Source organism: Rhincodon typus, chromosome 14 (assembly GCF_021869965.1).
Source record: "Rhincodon typus isolate 14 chromosome 14, sRhiTyp1.1, whole genome shotgun sequence".
NCBI lineage: Eukaryota > Metazoa > Chordata > Chondrichthyes > Orectolobiformes > Rhincodontidae > Rhincodon > Rhincodon typus.
In genome coordinates, this window is record NC_063345.1 from 66,472,482 (window position 1) to 66,482,185 (window position 9,704).

A 9,704-nucleotide genomic window follows, 5' to 3' on the forward strand; every position below is an offset into this window, starting at 1 on the left:
CGATCTGATAGAGGTGTGTAAGATTATGTGGGGCATGGACAGAGTGAATAGAAAGCAGTTGTTCCCCTTAGTCGAAGGGTCAGTAACACTTTTAAAGTGAAAGGCAAGTAGTTTAGAGGAGTTGAGGAAACATTATTTCACCCAGAGAGTGGTTGGGGTCTGGAATGCATTGCCTGGGAGGGGAGTTGAGGAAACTCATAACCTTTAAAAAGTGCACGGATGAGCAATTGAAATGCCGTAACATTGTAGGCTATGAGTCTAGTGCGGGAAAGTGAGACTAGTGTGGGTAGGATTGTATTTTTGCTGGTAGAGATTTGCTGGGCTGAAGAGACTCTGTTACTCTATACTTCCATACCTTACACCTTTCCAGTTCTGTTAATCACCTTGTACATTCCACTCATTTCCCAATCCTTTCAAAGCTACAAAATTCTGGTGGCTCCATTCCTTCCACATTCAGACCTTTGGCTAAGTTTTCTGTTCTGCTGAATCTTTGGTTCCTTCTTCAGATTTACACAGTGCTGCCCCCTTCACCACAGACAGACCAAGGGTGAGGATCCCAGCCAGAATACCTAGCTCTTGGCACCAATGTGATCCACGCCAATTGTCCTGCCAACCAGAATCCACGTTGCTGCAAATGTTTACATGCACATTGAACATCTGTCTTTATGATGGAGGGAAACTTGCTGAGAATGCAGCTGGAGATTATTGGGCCTCGGACATTGCCCTGAGGTTATTGTTGTATAACTTTTACTTGATAGCACCTTCCATTACTTTGCTGATGATTGACTGTAGGCTGATGGCATGGTAATTGGCAGGGTTGGATTTAGAACAAAGAACAGTACAGCACAAGAATGGGCCCTTAGGCCCAAGATGTTGCGCCAAAAATGATGCCAAATTAAACTAATCCCTTCTGCCTGCCCTTGGCCCATATCTGACTGTTCCTTGCATATTCATATGCTTATCTAGATCATAGAATCCCTACAGTGTGGAAACAGGCCCTTTGGCCCAACAAGTCCACACTGACCCTCAAAGCATTCCACCCAGACCCATCCCCCTATAACACATCTAATCTACACATCCCTGAACACTATGGGCAATTTAGCATGGCCAATCCACCTAGCCTGCACATCTTTGGACTGTGGGAGGAAACTGGAGCACCTGGAGGAAAACCATACAGACACAGGGAGAATGTGCAAACTCCACACAGCCTGGCAGTGGAATCGAACATGGGTCCGGGGCGCTGTGAGGCAGCAGTGCTAGCTACTGAGCCACCATGCAACCCTTAAAATGTCCCTACCATATCTGCCTCCACCACCACCATTGGTAGCACATTCCAAAATCCTCCCTCTCTGTCTAAAAAACTTGCCCCTCACATCTCCTTCAAACTTTCCCCCTCTTACCTTAAATGCATACCCCCTAGTATTAGACATTTCAACTCTGCGGAAAAGATTCTGATTGTCAACTCTATCTATGAATCTCATAATTTTATAGAATCATAGAATCCCTACAGTGTGGAAGCAGGCTATTCAGCCCATCGAGTTCACACTGACCCTCCGAAGAGCATCCCACCCAGACCCAGACCCTAACCTATCCCTGTACCCCTGCATTTACCACAGCCAATCTACCTAGCCTGCATATCCCTGAACACTACAGGGCAATTTAGCACAGCCAATCCATTTAACCTGCATACCTTTAGACTGTCAGCAGACAGTGGGTGCTGAGAGGCTACAGCTGATGTGTAACAACTGAGATAGCCCTCTGAGTGGAGGTTCACTTCATGCAAGCAAGTCCTGGCCATTACAGGGAAACAGGGCTGCAACCACTCACGTTGCATACGTCACTGGACAGAGGCATTTGAGGGGGATGTCTGTGGTTATGGTTTCCCATAAAGAAGGAAGCAACTTGTGACTCTACTGAATAGCTCTGCTCTGAATGTTCTCACATTCACAAATTTTCAACACAGCACAATTTATCTAAAGCCCCTCACAGGTGATAGATTTTTATCAAGTCTCTCCACAGCATCCACTGCTCCAGAGAAAACAACCAGAGTTTGTCTAGCCTCTCCTTATAGCTCATTCCCTCTAATTCAGGCAGCATCCTGATAAACTACTTCTGCACTCTCTCCAAAGTCTCCACATCCTTCCTGTAATGTGGTGACCAGAACTGAATGTAATACTCTGAGTGTGGATAAACCAAAGTTTTATAAAGCTGTAACATAACATTCTGACTCTTGTACTCAATGCCCTAACCAATAAAGGCAAGCATGCTATGCAAATAAAAACGGAAAGACCTGTGGATGCTGTAAATCAGGAACAAAAATGAAGTTGCTGGAAAAGCTCAGCAGGTCTGGCAGCATCTGTGAAGGAAAAAACAGAGTTAACGTTTCGGGTCTGAAGAAGGGTCACCGAACCCGAAATATTAACTGTTTTTTCCTTCACAGATGCTGCCAGACCTGCTGACATTTTCCAGCAACTTTGCTTTTGTAAGCATGCTATGCACCTTCCTTACCACCCTATCTATGTATGTGGCCAATTGCCCCTTTTTTTTGTGGACCTGTCATACCTGAGCAATTTCCATACTTCCAGGTAGACCCCAGAGTTGTAGCTAAACTGGAACAGCCAGGCTAATGGCACAACTGGTCCTGGAGCACAAGTCCTCAGGGCTGTTGTGGAATGTTGTCAAGACCTTGAGTATGCAAGAAATTCTCTTACATTCTTGGGCCTGTCATTTAGGACTGAAAGTGAATGGAAACCATTCTTAGCTTTGTTGAATGCAGAAAGGATTGCAAAGGTCCCACCCAGAAACAAAGAAATGCAGATGCAGGGTGTGTAAATACCAGAACACTGCTGACTAACTTACTAACTGCCCCAGTGTTCAAAGACTTTGTTGAGGAATCCCAAATATTCACAGCTTTAACCATTTCCTCACAGCAGCAAAGAGGTTCCTGGCATTTTGAGGCGATCGGTTGAGATTTGCATGTACTGCCTTAATAGCTGGCCAGAGTACATCAGCAGTAACTCTTTGCTGTAGCAGCATCATTCATTACCACTTGGCCTATGAGGAGTTTATTAGTCTACAATTTCTCTGCTGGGGACACCCTCCAGAAGGTTCATCAGGATTATTTGGGGGTTTCCAAGTGATGGCCCAGGACACTCAGCCTAAAGGTCACAGGCTGAGGAATTTCTCCAGGGCATCTGACCTGTTACTGCTCCCCTGCCTTAATTTCCACCAGGACAGTGTTAAAGAGACCTCCAGTGTTGCTCTGGAAAAGCAGTGGTGTGGTAATAGGAGCAGGATTGTGAAGACTTCCCAACCTGTACCAGGGTCCTCTGTTTGGAAACCAATTCACCCAGCTCAGCCCAGGGATTCTCAAACTGCGGGTCAGGATCTCATAAGGAATCACGAGCTGACCTCTTTGGGATCTGGAGCCCTGTAGCAGCTATGGCTGACCTCCTACCACCTTCTCCCAGCCCTTGTAAGTCTTTCCCATCATCCCACTCAGCCAAACACTCTCAATTCTCCAGTTCTCATAGACAGGTAGCATCAATTTTCAAACCTCCAAAAGGGGTGGTGGTGGGGAGAAGTAAACTTTTTTGAAGGAATGTCTCAGCTGGTGTGTAACAATCTCCCAGTCCTGATTACATACAGAGTCCTGGGCTGGCCTAGACCAGCCTTCATCTCCATACTCCTAAGTATGGTCTCCTTCTCAGTGTTAGTAACGTGAGCAAACAAGAAGAATGAAACATCCACAGCCAATGCAAAATGCAATTCCCATGAGCAGAACTAAATTTCCTACAACACATCATGTTATATTGAATAGGCCCTGGGGGGTTTCGAGTGGGGAGGAGGGGAAGAACAGAGGCTGATGACAAAGAGGTCAGCTTTACGGAGTAGTTTTTGGGAAGAATTCCAGTTTGTTTGGAACACAGCCTGAGCTCCCTGACCCTAAGCTGGCTCTGGCTTTATAGGAACCATCTGACGTTAACGTTCCCAGCCTTGTGTTCAAGGTCGTTCCTTCTCTGTAACCTCCTCTGTCTCCATGTGCTCTAGCACAACTGTAAGGCTCTAATTTTGGCCTCTCAATCGTCCACAACATCCATCGCCCTCGTGCATTCTGCCACTGAACCCCAATCTCTGAATTTCCCACCCTCAACCTCGCTGCCCCTGTACCTTCCTCTGTGGTTGCACCTTCAAAAGCTACTCCCTCAAACAAACAGCTTTGATTACCTGTCCTAATACCTTGTTGTATGACTTGACTATTTCATTACCACCTCTGTGAACAATTGAATACGCTGCAAGTTCGATGACATTACATCTGTTCTTGAGGGACTTTCACAATTGCCCCCCTGACTGTCCGAGTCTGATGCATTCATTGGAGACAAAGTTGGCGATTTACTCATTGAGCAGTTGGTAAATCCTGACCAAAGATGTGATTTTTTTTGCTTTTAGAAAAATAGTTCGGGCGAGTGAGATGTTCGTGTCACTGACAAAGAAAGTTACTACTTCAGCGGCTGAGAAAAACACTGCGTAAAAGGTGGCTTCCCGGTACTGAGACGTCGGTTCTTTAGAACAATAAACCCGTTCCTAAAAGGAGCCTACTCCTTCTGGTAGAGTTTACTGTCACATTACTGCATTTAAGGACAGTAAGTCACAAGTGAAGTTTGCAAATGAGTAATGTCTTCCTTGAATGTGACTGACTCATATTGTTGCCTATTTTTCGCTCTCTCTCTCTTCCCCACCCCCACGGCTTCTTTCCCTCCTGCTAGCTCCTGTTCCCGTACAAAAAGTAAAACACATGTATTCGGATCCAGCCAACACAGAAGGAAGACTGGAATAATCTGCTTTAAATTTGGAAAGTGGGAACTCCATCACATATCCGGGCCCGCTCTTACAGGACTGTGGGATTCCTCGAATCATTATTTGGCTCAGTGGTTCTTTTGGCCACATGCACGGGAACAGACCCTGTAGTTCAATTTGTCCGTGACAACCACATATCCTAAATTAATCTCGTCCCATTTGCCAGCATTTAGCCCGAATCCCTCTTAATCCTTCCTATTCATATACCCATCCATATGCCTTTAAATGTTGTAGTTGTACTAGCCTCCACACTTATTCTGGCAGCTCATTCCATACTCCCACCACCTTCTGTGTGAAAAGGTTGCCCCTTAGGTCCCACTTAAATCTTTCCCCTCTCACCTTAAACCTATGCCCTCTAATTTTGGACCTCCCTACCCTGGCAAAAAGACCTTAGGTATTCACGCTATCCATGCTCTTCATGATTTTATAGATCTAATCACCCCACAGCCTCCAAAACACTAGGGAAAACAGCCCCAGCCATTTCAGCCTCTCCCTACAGCTCAATCCCTCCAACCTGGCAAAACCCTTGTCAATCTTTTCTGAACCTTTTCAAGTTTAACAACATATTTCATACAGCAGAGAGACCAGAATTGCACACAGTATTCCAAAAGTAGTCTAACCAATGTTCTGCAATATGATCTCCCAACTCCTACACTCATGCACTGACTAATAAAAGCAAGCATACCAAATGCTTTCTTCACCACTCTGTCTACCTGCAACTCCTCTTTCAAGGAACTATGAACCTGTACTCCAAGGTCTCTTTGCTCTACAACACTCCCCAGGACCTTGCCATTAAGTGTATAAATACTGCTCTGATTTGCCCTACCAAAGTGTAGCATCTCACTTTTATCTAGATTAAACTCCATCTGCCACTCCTTGGCCCATCGGCCCATGTGATCAAGGTCCTGTTGTACTCTGAAGTAACCTTCTTCACTGTCCACTACACCACCAATTTTGGTGTTACCTGGAAACTTACTGACCATACCTCCTGTATTCATATTCAAATCATTTCTACAAATGACAAAAAGCAGTGGATCCAGCACTGATCCTTGCAGCACACCGCTGGCCACAGGCCTCCAGTCTGAAAAGCAATCCTCTAACATCACTAAATAAAAACCGAAAGAATGGCAGATGCTGTAAATCAGGAATAAAAACAAAGTTTCTAGAAAACCTCAGCAGGTCTGGCAGCATCTGTGAAGGAGCAAACAGAGTTAACATTTTGGGTCCGGTGACCCTTCCTCAGAACTCAGAGTTCTGAGGAGAAAAGTTCTGAGGAAGGGTCACCGGACCTGAAACGTTAACTCTGTTTTCTCCTTCACAGATGCTGCCAGACCTGCTGAGCTTTTCCAGAAACTTTGTTTTTTTCCCTCCAAACCGCTGTCTGTCTCCTACCTTTGAGCCAATTTTGTATTCAATGACTAACTCTCTGTGTATTTCATGTGATCCAGTCTACCATGTGGAACCTTGTTGAACACCTCACTGAAGTCCATATAGACAATGTCCACCACTCTGCCTTCATCAATCCTCGTCATCGTTTCTTCAAAAAACTTAATCAAATTAGTGAGACACAATTTCTCATGCACAAAGCTATGTTGACTATCCCTAATCAGTCCTTGCCTTTCCAAATTCATGCAAATCCTATCTCTCAAATTCCCTCCGACAACTTGCCCACCAGACATGTCAGGCTCACCATAGAATCATAGAATCCCTGCAGCGTGGAAGCAGGCCATTCGGCCCATGGAGTTTACACTGCCACTTTGAAGAGCACCACACTTACACCCAGCCCCCTACCCTATCCCTGTAACCCTGCATTTCTTACTCACCTGGCCTGCACAGCTGTGGATACTATGGGCAACATAGCATGGCTAATCCACCTAAGCACATCTTTGGACTGTGGGAGAAAACCGGAGCACCCGGAGGAAACCCATGCAGCCATGGGGAGAACATGCAAATTCCACACAGACAGTCACCTGAGGGTAGTCCTTGGTGCTGTGATGCAGCAATGCTAGTATTTCAAAACATCTTCATTTCTCTACATTATGTCATACCAAAGGCTTCCCAGTCAAGAAGACAATGGAGTGAAACTTGATGCCCAATGGGCACAGCAAAGATTTTAGAGGAAAACAACCTCAAAGAACTGTGGATGCTGGAAATCAGAAACAAAAGCAGAAATTGCTGGAAAAACTCAGCAGGTCTGACAGCATCTGTGGAGAGAAATCAGAGTTAACTTTTCAGGTCCAATAATCCTACTTCAGCACAGAAAGGATATGAAGAAGGGTCTCTGGGCCTGAAATATTAACTCTGTTTCTCTCTCCACAGATTCTGCCAGACCTACTGAATTTTCCCAGCAATTAAAGATTTTAGTGATGTTGATTGAGGGCTAAATGTCAGTCAGGGAGTGGGTAGAAGGTCCCTCAGAAGGTAACACACATACCTCTAAAAATGAAGGTTCAACTTCCACTTCAGAGATTCTCCTTTATTATGTTGTTTTTTATTATCCTGCTCAATGTTTATCCCTTAAACATTTCTTTGTGGAAGGTGACTGTGTGCCAATTGGTTGTTAATTTCCACACATTTAGATGATGAAAACATCAAAATTGTGAAGCTGAGGCAACTGGTGGTAACAAAGTCGCAGTAGAAATACAAATTTTTCTTTTCTTAAAATCAGCATTTTAAAATAAATGTAACAATGCGAAGACTCTGCCTTATCCTCGATAATGTACACTCTTCTACCAAGGTGCTAAATGAGCCTTAGGCTTGTAGACGTATGTCATAAGCATCACACCCAAGCTTGTTCTCATTCCAAACCCGTCCCTTCAAAGCACTTGTCAAACAGGTTAAGGTTGCAAGTTCTGTTCTAATATCCTGGATCTTGAGGAAATAATTTCAAGGGAGAGCTAACCTATGCCCTGCATGCTTATTTCTCTCTTGGTTATGCCCTTGTAAATAACAGTGCGTCCTGCAAATTTGAAGTTCAACTGTAGTCTTTTACCTAAGAATCAGCCTCCTATTTTGTTTCATTTTAATTCACTTGTGGAGTGCAAGTGTCGCTGGTTGGCCTTTTTTTATTACCCCTTCCTAACTGCCCTTGAGAAGGTGGTGGTGAGCTGCCTTCATGAACTGCTGCAGTCCATGTCTTGTAGCCCTTAGGGAGGAAGTTCCAGGATTTTGACCAGTGACACTGAAGATGCAGTGATATATTTCTAAATCGGGATGGTGAGTGGCTTCAAGGGGAACTTGCAGGTAGTGGTGGTCTCATGTATCTGCTGGCTTTGTCTGTCTAGATAGAAGTGGTTGTGGGTTTGGAAGATGATGTCTAAGAATCTTTGGTGAATTTCTGCAGCGCATCTTATAGATGATTTGCCGTGCTGCTACTGAGCATCAGTAGTGGTGGGGAGAGTGGATGCTTGTGGATGTGCTACCAATACAGCAGGCTGCTTTGTCCTGGATAGTGCCAATCTTTCTAAGTGTTGTTGGAGCTGCACTCATCCAGGCAAGTGGGGTGCATTCCTTCACACTCCTGACATGTGCCTTGTAGATGATGGACTGGCTTTGGGGAGTCAGCAGGTGAGTTACTTGCCACAGTATTCCTAGCCTTTGATCTGTTCTTGTAGCCACTGTGTTTATGAGGTGAGTCCAGTTGAATTTTTTGTCAGTGGTAACTCCCAGGATGTTGATAGTGAGGGATTCAATAATGGTAACACCATTGAGTTTCAACAGAGTGGTAGTTTGATTGTGAGATAACAAGGTGTAGAGCTGGATGAACACAGCAGGCCAAGCAGCATCAGAGGAGCAGGAAAGCTGACGTTTCGGGCCTAGACCCTTCTTCAGAAAAAGTTTGATTGTCTCTTATTGGAGATGGTCATCACCTGGCATTTGTGTGGTGTGACTACTGCTTGACACTTGTCAGCCCAAGTTTGGATGTTGTCCAGATCTTGTTACATTTGAACTTGGACTGCTTCAGTATCTGAGGAGTTGTGAACAGTGCTGAACATTGTGCAATCATTGGCGAACATCCTCATTTCTGACCTTATGATGGAGGGAAGGTCATTGATGAGGCAGCTGAAGATGATTGGCCCCCAAGATCACCTGCAGAGATGTCCTGGAGCTGAGATGACTGATCTCCAACAATCACGACAATCTTCCTATGTGCTATGTATGACTCCAACCAGCAGAGACTTTGCCCCCGATGCCTTTTGTTTCCACTTTTGCTAGGGCTCTTTGATGCCACACTTGGCTGAATGCAGCCTTGATGCCAAGGGCTGTTAAGCTCACCTCGCCTCTGGAATTCAGCTCTATTATCCATATTTGAATCAAGGTTGTAATAAGGTCATCACTTTACTGATGATTGAGAGTAGACTGATGGTGCGGTAATTGGCCAAGTTGAATTTGTCCTACTTTTTGTGCACAGGACACTTCCGGGGAAATTTTCCAGAATATCTTATAGATACCAGTGTTGTAACTGTACTGGAAGAACTTGACCAGGGGAGCGTCAAGCTCTGGAGCACACACATTCAGTATTAATACCAGAATGTTGTCAGGACCCATAGCCTTTGCAGTATCCAGTGCCTCTAACCACTTCTTGATCTCACATGGAATAAGTTGAATTCTAAGGTTTTGGAGTAGATTTGTAGCTCGGATTGTGGGTGTTGGGGAACTCGTTTGGGGAACTCCAAACGAAAGTACACAGAAAAGCCACACACATGGACCAGGTACTGAACTTCAACAGTAACCATCCCAGCACACACAAACGAAGCTGCTGCGAACACTATTTAAACGGGCAACAACACACTGCAGCAACACAGAACTATGCCAAGAGGAAGACAAATACCTCTTCCAGGTTTTCA